Source organism: Callionymus lyra, unplaced genomic scaffold, assembly GCF_982586985.1.
Source record: "Callionymus lyra unplaced genomic scaffold, fCalLyr1.hap1.1 HAP1_SCAFFOLD_48, whole genome shotgun sequence".
Lineage (NCBI taxonomy): Eukaryota > Metazoa > Chordata > Actinopteri > Syngnathiformes > Callionymidae > Callionymus > Callionymus lyra.
This window is the reverse complement of record NW_028258562.1, coordinates 45001-57500: the sequence shown is the minus strand read 5'-3', so window position 1 is coordinate 57500 and position 12500 is coordinate 45001. Positions and strand designations below refer to the sequence as shown.

At 61.3% G+C, this 12500-nt stretch overlaps 1 non-coding gene across 1 annotated transcript; it reads left to right on the top strand.

Moving 5' to 3' along the window:
* The first annotated feature begins 4746 nt into the window (after positions 1-4746).
* Positions 4747-4865, top strand: LOC148058680 (5S ribosomal RNA). Its single transcript, XR_015709605.1, has one exon. It is a non-coding gene; the product is annotated as a 5S ribosomal RNA (ribosomal RNA).
* Positions 4866-12500: the final 7635 nt, after the last annotated feature.

The following is a 12500-nucleotide window of genomic DNA, read 5'->3' as shown; positions in this document are numbered from 1 at the left end:
GGGCATTTTTAAACACTTTGCTCTTTTTCCCCCTCTCCCAACCAGGGGGCCTGGGGAGCCTCCTCCTGCGGGGATGGGGAACCAGGGGCCTGGGGAACATTTTCAACACTTTGGGGCATTTTTAAACACTTTGGTCTTTTTCCCCCCTCTCCCAACCAGGGGGCCTGGGGAGCCTCCTCCTGCGGGGATGGGGAACCAGGGGCCTGGGGAACATTTTCAACACTTTGGGGCATTTTAAACACTTTGCTCTTTTTCCCCCTCTCCCAACCAGGGGGCCTGGGGAGCCTCCTCCTGCGGGGATGGGGAACCAGGGGCCTGGGGAACATTTTCAACACTTTGGGGCATTTTTAAACACTTTGCTCTTTTTCCCCCTCTCCCAACCAGGGGGCCTTGGGAGCCTCCTCCTGCGGGGATGGGGAACCAGGGGCCTGGGGAACATTTTCAACACTTTGGGGCATTTTTAAACACTTTGCTCTTTTTCCCCCTCTCCCAACCAGGGGGCCTGGGGAGCCTCCTCCTGCGGGGATGGGGAACCAGGGGCCTGGGGAACATTTTCAACACTTTGGGGCATTTTTAAACACTTTGCTCTTTTTCCCCCTCTCCCAACCAGGGGGCCTTGGGAGCCTCCTCCTGCGGGGATGGGGAACCAGGGGCCTGGGGAACATTTTCAACACTTTGGGGCATTTTTAAACACTTTGCTCTTTTTCCCCCTCTCCCAACCAGGGGGCCTGGGGAGCCTCCTCCTGCGGGGATGGGGAACCAGGGGCCTGGGGAACATTTTCAACACTTTGGGGCATTTTTAAACACTTTGCTCTTTTTCCCCCTCTCCCAACCAGGGGGCCTGGGGAGCCTCCTCCTGCGGGGATGGGGAACCAGGGGCCTGGGGAACATTTTCAACACTTTGGGGCATTTTTAAACACTTTGCTCTTTTTCCCCCTCTCCCAACCAGGGGGCCTTGGGAGCCTCCTCCTGCGGGGATGGGGAACCAGGGGCCTGGGGAACATTTTCAACACTTTGGGGCATTTTTAAACACTTTGCTCTTTTTCCCCCTCTCCCAACCAGGGGGCCTGGGGAGCCTCCTCCTGCGGGGATGGGGAACCAGGGGCCTGGGGAACATTTTCAACACTTTGGGGCATTTTTAAACACTTTGCTCTTTTTCCCCCTCTCCCAACCAGGGGGCCTGGGGAGCCTCCTCCTGCGGGGATGGGGAACCAGGGGCCTGGGGAACATTTTCAACACTTTGGGGCATTTTTAAACACTTTGCTCTTTTTCCCCCTCTCCCAACCAGGGGCCTGGGGAGCCTCCTCCTGCGGGCATGGAGAACCAGGGGGCCTGGGGAGCCTCCTCCTGCGGGGATGGGGAACCAGGGGCCTGGGGGGCCTCCTCCTGCGGGGATGGAGAACCAGGGGGCCTGGGGAGCCTCCTCCTGCGGGGATGGGGAACCAGGGGGCCTGGGGAGCCTCCTCCTGCGGGGATGGGGAACCAGGGGGCCTGGGGAGCCTCCTCCTGCGGGGATGGAGAACCAGGGGGCCTGGGGAGCCTCCTCCTGCGGTCATGGAGAACCAGGGGGCCTGGGGAGCCTCCTCCTGCGGGCATGGAGAACCAGGGGCCTGGGGAGCCTCCTCCTGCGGGGATGGAGAACCAGGGGGCCTGGGGAGCCTCCTCCTGCGGGCATGGAGAACCAGGGGGCCTGGGGAGCCTCCTCCTGCGGGCATGGAGAACCAGGGGGCCTGGGGAGCCTCCTCCTGCGGGGATGGGGAACCAGGGGCCTGGGGAGCCTCCTCCTGCGGGGATGGAGAACCAAGGGGCCTGGGGAGCCTCCTCCTGCGGGCATGGAGAACATGGGGGCCTGGGGAGCCTCCTCCTGCGGGGATGGAGAACCAGGGGGCCTGGGGAGCCTCCTCCTGCGGGCATGGAGAACCAGGGGGCCTGGGGAGCCTCCTCCTGCGGGGATGGGGAACCAGGGGGCCTGGGGAGCCTCCTCCTGCGGGGATGGAGAACCAGGGGGCCTGGGGAGCCTCCTCCTGCGGGCATGGAGAACCAGGGGGCCTGGGGAGCCTCCTCCTGCGGGGATGGAGAACCAGGGCGCCTGGGGAGCCTCCTCCTGCGGGGATGGGGAACCAGGGGGCCTGGGGAGCCTCCTCCTGCGGGGATGGGGAACCAGGGGGCCTGGGGAGCCTCCTCCTGCGGGGATGGAGAACCAGGGGGCCTGGGGAGCCTCCTCCTGCGGTCATGGAGAACCAGGGGGCCTGGGGAGCCTCCTCCTGCGGGCATGGAGAACCAGGGGCCTGGGGAGCCTCCTCCTGCGGGGATGGAGAACCAGGGGGCCTGGGGAGCCTCCTCCTGCGGGCATGGAGAACCAGGGGGCCTGGGGAGCCTCCTCCTGCGGGCATGGAGAACCAGGGGGCCTGGGGAGCCTCCTCCTGCGGGGATGGGGAACCAGGGGCCTGGGGAGCCTCCTCCTGCGGGGATGGAGAACCAAGGGGCCTGGGGAGCCTCCTCCTGCGGGCATGGAGAACATGGGGGCCTGGGGAGCCTCCTCCTGCGGGGATGGAGAACCAGGGGGCCTGGGGAGCCTCCTCCTGCGGGCATGGAGAACCAGGGGGCCTGGGGAGCCTCCTCCTGCGGGGATGGGGAACCAGGGGGCCTGGGGAGCCTCCTCCTGCGGGGATGGAGAACCAGGGGGCCTGGGGAGCCTCCTCCTGCGGGCATGGAGAACCAGGGGGCCTGGGGAGCCTCCTCCTGCGGGGATGGAGAACCAGGGCGCCTGGGGAGCCTCCTCCTGCGGGGATGGAGAACCAGGGGCCTGGGGAGCCTCCTCCTGCGGGGATGGGGAACCAAGGGGCCTGGGGAGCCTCCTCCTGCGGGCATGGAGAACATGGGGGCCTGGGGAGCCTCCTCCTGCGGGGATGGAGAACCAGGGGGCCTGGGGAGCCTCCTCCTGCGGGGATGGGGAACCAGGGGGCCTGGGGAGCCTCCTCCTGCGGGGATGGAGAACCAGGGGGCCTGGGGAGCCTCCTCCTGCGGGCATGGAGAACCAGGGGGCCTGGGGAGCCTCCTCCTGCGGGGATGGAGAACCAGGGCGCCTGGGGAGCCTCCTCCTGCGGGGATGGGGAACCAGGGGGCCTGGGGAGCCTCCTCCTGCGGGGATGGGGAACCAGGGGGCCTGGGGAGCCTCCTCCTGCGGGGATGGAGAACCAGGGGGCCTGGGGAGCCTCCTCCTGCGGTCATGGAGAACCAGGGGGCCTGGGGAGCCTCCTCCTGCGGGCATGGAGAACCAGGGGCCTGGGGAGCCTCCTCCTGCGGGGATGGAGAACCAGGGGGCCTGGGGAGCCTCCTCCTGCGGGCATGGAGAACCAGGGGGCCTGGGGAGCCTCCTCCTGCGGGCATGGAGAACCAGGGGGCCTGGGGAGCCTCCTCCTGCGGGGATGGGGAACCAGGGGCCTGGGGAGCCTCCTCCTGCGGGGATGGAGAACCAAGGGGCCTGGGGAGCCTCCTCCTGCGGGCATGGAGAACATGGGGGCCTGGGGAGCCTCCTCCTGCGGGGATGGAGAACCAGGGGGCCTGGGGAGCCTCCTCCTGCGGGCATGGAGAACCAGGGGGCCTGGGGAGCCTCCTCCTGCGGGGATGGGGAACCAGGGGGCCTGGGGAGCCTCCTCCTGCGGGGATGGAGAACCAGGGGGCCTGGGGAGCCTCCTCCTGCGGGCATGGAGAACCAGGGGGCCTGGGGAGCCTCCTCCTGCGGGGATGGAGAACCAGGGCGCCTGGGGAGCCTCCTCCTGCGGGGATGGAGAACCAGGGGCCTGGGGAGCCTCCTCCTGCGGGGATGGAGAACCAAGGGGCCTGGGGAGCCTCCTCCTGCGGGCATGGAGAACATGGGGGCCTGGGGAGCCTCCTCCTGCGGGGATGGAGAACCAGGGGGCCTGGGGAGCCTCCTCCTGCGGGGATGGGGAACCAGGGGGCCTGGGGAGCCTCCTCCTGCGGTGATGGGGAACCATGGGGCCTGGGGAGCCTCCTCCTGCGGGGATGGAGAACCAGGGGGCCTGGGGAGCCTCCTCCTGCGGGGATGGAGAACCAGGGCGCCTGGGGAGCCTACTCCTGCGGGGATGGAGAACCAAGGGGCCTGGGGAGCCTCCTCCTGCGGGCATGGAGAACATGGGGGCCTGGGGAGCCTCCTCCTGCGGGGATGGAGAACCAGGGGGCCTGGGGAGCCTCCTCCTGCGGGGATGGAGAACCAGGGGGCCTGGGGAGCCTCCTCCTGCGGGCATGGAGAACCAGGGGGCCTGGGGAGCCTCCTCCTGCGGGGATGGGGAACCAGGGGCCTGGGGAGCCTCCTCCTGCGGGCATGGAGAACCAGGGGGCCTGGGGAGCCTCCTCCTGCGGGGATGGGGAACCAGGGGGCCTGGGGAGCCTCCTCCTGCACCAGGGGGCCTGGGGAGCCTCCTCCTGCGGGGATGGGGAACCAGGGGGCCTGGGGAGCCTCCTCCTGCGGTGATGGGGAACCATGGGGCCTGGGGAGCCTCCTCCTGCGGGGATGGGGAACCAGGGGGCCTGGGGAGCCTCCTCCTGCGGGGATGGGGAACCAGGGGCCTGGGGAGCCTCCTCCTGCACCAGGGGGCCTGGGGAGCCTCCTCCTGCGGGGATGGGGAACCAGGGGGCCTGGGGAGCCTCCTCCTGCGGGGATGGGGAACCAGGGGCCTGGGGAACATTTTCAACACTTTGGGGCATTTCACAAGCGCTTCCCTCGCTTACGGCCACACCACCCTGAATGAGCCCGATCTCGTCTGATCTCGGAAGCCAAGCAGGGTCGGGCCCAGTTAGTACTTGGATGGGAGACCGCCTGGGAATACTGGGTGCTGTAAGCATTTTTTTTTGCCATTATTTGTGGGTAGAAAAGTGAGAAAAGTGACCTAAAATAGAACCGGGACTAGGCGGCAGTTCCCCCCACCAGGCGGCGGCATTTGGGGCATTATTTGTGGGTAAGAAAGTGAGAAAAGTGACCTAAAATAGAACCGGGACTAGGCGGCAGTTCCCCCCACCAGGCGGCGGCATTTGGGGCATTATTTGTGGGTCAGAAAGTGAGAAAAGTGACCTAAAATAGAACCGGGACTAGGCGGCAGTTCCCCCCACCAGGCGGCGGCATTTGGGGCATTATTTGTGGGTCAGAAAGTGAGAAAAGTGACCTAAAATAGAACCGGGACTAGGCGGCAGTTCCCCCCACCAGGCGGCGGCATTTGGGGCATTATTTGTGGGTCAGAAAGTGAGAAAAGTGACCTAAAATAGAACCGGGACTAGGCGGCAGTTCCCCCCACCAGGCGGCGGCATTTGGGGCATTATTTGTGGGTCAGAAAGTGAGAAAAGTGACCTAAAATAGAACCGGGACTAGGCGGCAGTTCCCCCCACCAGGCGGCGGCATTTGGGGCATTATTTGTGGGTCAGAAAGTGAGAAAAGTGACCTAAAATAGAACCGGGACTAGGCGGCAGTTCCCCCCACCAGGCGGCGGCATTTGGGGCATTATTTGTGGGTCAGAAAGTGAGAAAAGTGACCTAAAATAGAACCGGGACTAGGCGGCAGTTCCCCCCACCAGGCGGCGGCATTTGGGGCATTATTTGTGGGTCAGAAAGTGAGAAAAGTGACCTAAAATAGAACCGGGACTAGGCGGCAGTTCCCCCCACCAGGCGGCGGCATTTGGGGCATTATTTGTGGGTCAGAAAGTGAGAAAAGTGACCTAAAATAGAACCGGGACTAGGCGGCAGTTCCCCCCACCAGGCGGCGGCATTTGGGGCATTATTTGTGGGTCAGAAAGTGAGAAAAGTGACCTAAAATAGAACCGGGACTAGGCGGCAGTTCCCCCCACCAGGCGGCGGCATTTGGGGCATTATTTGTGGGTCAGAAAGTGAGAAAAGTGACCTAAAATAGAACCGGGACTAGGCGGCAGTTCCCCCCACCAGGCGGCGGCATTTGGGGCATTATTTGTGGGTCAGAAAGTGAGAAAAGTGACCTAAAATAGAACCGGGACTAGGCGGCAGTTCCCCCACCAGGTGGCGGCATTTGGGGACCCGTAGTGTGGGCAGAAAACTCACCAAAGTGACTTAAAATAGAACCGGTGCAGGCGGCATGTTCCCCCACCAGATGGCGGCATTTGGGGACCCGTAGTGTGGGCAGAAAACTCACCAAAGTGACTTAAAATAGAACCGGTGCAGGCGGCATGTTCCCCCACCAGATGGCGGCATTTGGGGACCCGTAGTGTGGGTAGAAAACTCACCAAAGTGACTTAAAATAGAACCGGTGCAGGCGGCATGTTCCCCCACCAGATGGCGGCATTTGGGGACCCGTAGTGTGGGTAGAAAACTCACCAAAGTGACTTAAAATAGAACCGGTGCAGGCGGCATGTTCCCCCACCAGATGGCGGCATTTGGGGAGCCGTAGTGTGGGCAGAAAACTCACCAAAGTGACTTAAAATAGAACCGGTGCAGGCGGCATGTTCCCCCACCAGATGGCGGCATTTGGGGAGCCGTAGTGTGGGCAGAAAACTCACCAAAGTGACTTAAAATAGAACCGGTGCAGGCGGCATGTTCCCCCACCAGATGGCGGCATTTGGGGACCCGTAGTGTGGGCAGAAAACTCACCAAAGTGACTTAAAATAGAACCGGTGCAGGCGGCATGTTCCCCCACCAGATGGCGGCATTTGGGGAGCCGTAGTGTGGGCAGAAAACGCACCAAAGTGACTTAAAATAGAACCGGTGCAGGCGGCATGTTCCCCCACCAGATGGCGGCATTTGGGGACCCGTAGTGTGGGCAGAAAACTCACCAAAGTGACTTAAAATAGAACCGGTGCAGGCGGCATGTTCCCCCACCAGATGGCGGCATTTGGGGACCTGCAGTGTGGGTAGAAAACTCACCAAAGTGTCCTAAAATAGAACCGGGACCAGGGGGCCTCTTCCCCCACCAGGTGGCGGGCTTGGGGGGCTTGGTTTCCGGGTAGAAAACTCACCAAAGTGTCCTAAAATAGAACCGGGACCAGGGGGCATGCTCCCCCACCAGGCGGCGGGCTTGGGGGGCTTGGTTTGCGGGTAGAAAACTCACCAAAGTGTCCTAAAATAGAACCAGGACCAGGGGGCATGTTCCCCCACCAGGCGGCGGGCTTGGGGGGCTTGGTTTGCGGGTAGAAAACTCACCAAAGTGTCCTAAAATAGAACCGGGACCAGGGGGCCTCTTCCCCCACCAGGCGGCGGGCTTGGGGGGCTTGGTTTGCGGGTAGAAAACTCACCAAAGTGACCTAAAATAGAACCGGGCTAGGCGGCATGTTCCCCCACCAGGCGGCGGGCTTGGGGGGCTTGGTTTGCGGGTAGAAAACTCACCAAAGTGTCCTAAAATAGAACCGGGACCAGGGGGCATGTTCCCCCACCAGGCGGCGGGCTTGGGGGGCTTGGTTTGCGGGTAGAAAACTCACCAAAGTGTCCTAAAATAGAACCGGGACCAGGGGGCATCTTCCCCCACCAGGCGGCGGGCTTGGGGGGCTTGGTTTGCGGGTAGAAAACTCACCAAAGTGTCCTAAAATAGAACCGGGACCAGGGGGCATCTTCCCCCACCAGGCGGCGGGCTTGGGGGGCTTGGTTTGCGGGTAGAAAACTCACCAAAGTGTCCTAAAATAGAACCGGGACCAGGGGGCCTCTTCCCCCACCAGGCGGCGGGCTTGGGGGGCTTGGTTTGCGGGTAGAAAACTCACCAAAGTGACCTAAAATAGAACCGGGCCAGGCGGCATGCTCCCCCACCAGGCGGCGGGCTTGGGGGGCTTGGTTTGCGGGTAGAAAACTCACCAAAGTATCGGCAAAATAGAACCAGGGAAGGGGGGGATGTCGGTCACAAGGTGCCCGAGTCAGAGAACCAGGAAAACGGACATAAATCCAGAAAACCTCGGTGTCTGACTGCTCCTCAAAAAGTGGTCTTTTTGATGTCACGAGCGCAACCACCTAGAGGTTAATGGGGAGGGATGGTGTGAGCGCAAACGGATTTTTCCTAAGTGTGACTGCTCCTCAAAAAGTGGTCTTTTTGATGTCACGAGCGCAACCACCTAGAGGTTAATGGGGAGGGATGGTGTGAGCGCAAACGGATTTTTCCTAAGTGTGACTGCTCCTCAAAAAGTGGTCTTTTTGATGTCACGAGCGCAACCACCTAGAGGTTAATAGGGAGCGAGTACAACAGGGGAGGGAGTGAATGGGCTCGGACTGTGGCCGAGCCTGGTGCCTCAAAATCGGACAAGGTTGGACTGGAAGCCCGCTGAGAACTCTGGTTCTTTTGCCAGACGAAACGAATTTTTTCCGAGTGTGACTGCTCTGCAAAAAGTGGTCTTTTTGATGTCACGAGCGCAACCACCTAGAGGTTAATGGGGAGGGAGTGGAAAAAACGACAAAGTGTTGAGCTCCGGACCGGGATGGCGGGCGACTCGAGCGGTCATGCCCGACTTTGAGACACTTTGTCGCGGTCATGCGAGCGACCTCCACTGCTCCCCGGAGGTGCCCCGGACCGGGTTGGCGGGTGACTCGAGCGGTCCTGCCCGACTTTGAGACCCTTTGTCGCGGTCATGCGGGCGTCCTCCGCCGGTCCCCGGAGGTGCCCCGGACCGGGTTGGCGGGTGACTCGAGCGGTCATGCCCGACTTTGAGACACTTTGTCGCGGTCATGCGGGCGACCTCCGCCGGTCCCTGGAGGTGCCCCGGACCGGGTTGGCGGGTGACTCGAGCGGTCGTGCCCGACTTTGAGACACTTTGTCGCGGTCATGCGGGCGTCCTCCGCCGGTCCCTGGAGGTGCCCCGGACCGGGTTGGCGGGTGACTCGAGCGGTCGTGCCCGACTTTGAGACACTTTGTCGCGGTCATGCGGGCGTCCTCCGCCGGTCCCTGGAGGTGCCCCGGACCGGGTTGGCGGGTGACTCGAGCAGTCATGCCCGACTTTGAGACACTTTGTCGCGGTCATGCGGGCGTCCTCCGCCGGTCCCTGGAGGTGCCCCGGACCGGGTTGGCGGGTGACTCGAGCGGTCATGCCCGACTTTGAGACACTTTGTCGCGGTCATGCGGGCGTCCTCCGCCGGTCCCTGGAGGTGCCCCGGACCGGGTTGGCGGGTGACTCGAGCGGTCGTGCCCGACTTTGAGACACTTTGTCGCGGTCATGCGGGCGTCCTCCGCCGGTCCCTGGAGGTGCCCCGGACCGGGTTGGCGGGTGACTCGAGCGGTTGTGCCCGACTTTGAGACACTTTGTCGCGGTCATGCGGGCCTCCTCCGCCGGTCCCTGGAGGTGCCCCGGACCGGGTTGGCGGGTGACTCGAACGGTCATGACCGACTTTGAGACACTTTGTCGCGGTCATGCGGGCGTCCTCCGCCGGTCCCTGGAGGTGCCCCGGACCGGGTTGGCGGGTGACTCGAGCGGTCGTGCCCGACTTTGAGACACTTTGTCGCGGTCATGCGGGCGTCCTCCGCCGGTCCCTGGAGGTGCCCCGGACCGGGTTGGCGGGTGACTCGAGCGGTCCTGCCCGACTTTGAGACACTTTGTCGCGGTCATGCGGGCGTCCTCCGCCGGTCCCTGGAGGTGCCCCGGACCGGGTTGGCGGGTGACTCGAGCGGTCGTGCCCGACTTTGAGACACTTTGTCGCGGTCATGCGGGCGTCCTCCGCCGGTCCCTGGAGGTGCCCCGGACCGGGTTGGCGGGTGACTCGAGCGGTCGTGCCCGACTTTGAGACACTTTGTCGCGGTCATGCGGGCGTCCTCCGCCGGTCCCTGGAGGTGCCCCGGACCGGGTTGGCGGGTGACTCGAGCGGTCGTGCCCGACTTTGAGACACTTTGTCGCGGTCATGCGGGCGTCCTCCGCCGGTCCCTGGAGGTGCCCCGGACCGGGTTGGCGGGTGACTCGAGCGGTCATGCCCGACTTTGAGACACTTTGCCGCGGTCATGCGGGCGACCTCCGCCGGTCCCTGGAGGTGCCCCGGACCGGGTTGGCGGGTGACTCGAGCGGTCGTGCCCGACTTTGAGACACTTTGCCGCGGTCATGCGGGCGACCTCCGCCGGTCCCTGGATGGCGGGCTCCAGTGAGGTCGGCGGGGGAAGGCTCGGGCTGAGGCCGACTTCGGTGCCTCAAAGTCGGACAAGGTTGGATTGGAAGTCCGCTGTGTTGAGGACCAGTGGCATTCGGCGGTGGAACGCTCAGAACTTGGCCGACATCGGTGCCTCAACGTCGGACAAGGTTGGAGTGGATGACCGCTGATAACTCTGGTTCTTTTGCCAGACGAAAGAAATTTTTCCCGAGTGTGACTGCTCTGAAAAAAGTGGTCTTTTTGATGTCACGAGCGCAACCACCTAGAGGTTAATAGGGAGGCACCATAACAGGAGAGGGAGTGAAAAGGCTCGGACGGTGGCCGAGCCTGGTGCCTCAAAATCGGACAAGGTTGGAGTGGATGACCGCTGAAAACTCTGGTTCTTTTGCCAGACGAAAGAAATTTTTCCCGAGTGTGACTGCTCTGCAAAAAGTGGTCTTTTTGATGTCACGAGCGCAACCACCTAGAGGTTAATAGGGAGGCACCATAACAGGAGAGGGAGTGAAAAGGCTCGGAGGGTGGCCGAGCCTGGTGCCTCAAAATCGGACAAGGTTGGAGTGGATGACCGCTGAAAACTCTGGTTCTTTTGCCAGACGAAAGAAATTTTTTCCGAGTGTGACTGCTCTGCAAAAAGTGGTATTTTTGATGTCACGAGCGCAACCACCTAGAGGTTAATAGGGAGGCACCATAACAGGAGAGGGAGTGAAAAGGCTCGGAGGGTGGCCGAGCCTGGTGCCTCAAAATCGGACAAGGTTGGAGTGGATGACCGCTGAAAACTCTGGTTCTTTTGCCAGACGAAAGAAATTTTTCCCGAGTGTGACTGCTCTGAAAAAAGTGGTCTTTTTGATGTCACGAGCGCAACCACCTAGAGGTTAATAGGGAGGCACCATAACAGGAGAGGGAGTGAAAAGGCTCGGAGGGTGGCCGAGCCTGGTGCCTCAAAATCGGACAAGGTTGGAGTGGATGACCGCTGAACACTCTGGTTCTTTTGCCAGACGAAAGAAATTTTTTCCGAGTGTGACTGCTCTGCAAAAAGTGGTCTTTTTGATGTCACGAGCGCAACCACCTAGAGGTTAATAGGGAGGCACCATAACAGGAGAGGGAGTGAAAAGGCTCGGACGGTGGCCGAGCCTGGTGCCTCAAAATCGGACAAGGTTGGAGTGGATGACCGCTGAAAACTCTGGTTCTTTTGCCAGACGAAAGAAATTTTTTCCGAGTGTGACTGCTCTGCAAAAAGTGGTCTTTTTGATGTCACGAGCGCAACCACCTAGAGGTTAATAGGGAGGCACCATAACAGGAGAGGGAGTGAAAAGGCTCGGAGGGTGGCCGAGCCTGGTGCCTCAAAGTCGGACAAGGTTGGAGTGGATGACCGCTGAGAACTCTGGTTCTTTTGCCTGACGAAAGAAATTTTTTCCGAGTGTGACTGCTCTGCAAAAAGTGGTCTTTTTGATGTCACGAGCGCAACCACCTAGAGGTTAATAGGGAGGCACCATAACAGGAGAGGGAGTGAAAAGGCTCGGAGGGTGGCCGAGCCTGGTGCCTCAAAATCGGACAAGGTTGGAGTGGATGACCGCTGAAAACTCTGGTTCTTTTGCCTGACGAAAGAAATTTTTTCCGAGTGTGACTGCTCTGCAAAAAGTGGTCTTTTTGATGTCACGAGCGCAACCACCTAGAGGTTAATAGGGAGGCACCATAACAGGAGAGGGAGTGAAAAGGCTCGGAGGGTGGCCGAGCCTGGTGCCTCAAAGTCGGACAAGGTTGGAGTGGATGGCCGCGGAGAACTCTGGTTCTTTTGCCTGACGAAAGAAATTTTTTCCGAGTGTGACTGCTCCTCAAAAAGTGGTCTTTTTGATGTCACGAGCGCAACCACCTAGAGGTTAATAGGGAGGCACCATAACAGGAGAGGGAGTGAAAAGGCTCGGAGGGTGGCCGAGCCTGGTGCCTCAAAATCGGACAAGGTTGGAGTGGATGGCCGCGGAGAACTCTGGTTCTTTTGCCTGACGAAAGAAATTTTTTCCGAGTGTGACTGCTCTGCAAAAAGTGGTCTTTTTGATGTCACGAGCGCAACCACCTAGAGGTTAATAGGGAGGCACCATAACAGGAGAGGGAAGGAAAAGGCTCGGAGGGTGGCCGAGCCTGGTGCCTCAAAGTCGGACAAGGTTGGAGTGGATGGCCGCGGAGAACTCTGGTTCTTTTGCCTGACGAAAGAAATTTTTTCCGAGTGTGACTGCTCCTCAAAAAGTGGTCTTTTTGATGTCACGAGCGCAACCACCTAGAGGTTAATAGGGAGGCACCATAACAGGAGAGGGAAGGAAAAGGCTCGGAGGGTGGCCGAGCCTGGTGCCTCAAAGTCGGACAAGGTTGGAGTGGATGGCCGCGGAGAACTCTGGTTCTTTTGCCTGACGAAAGAAATT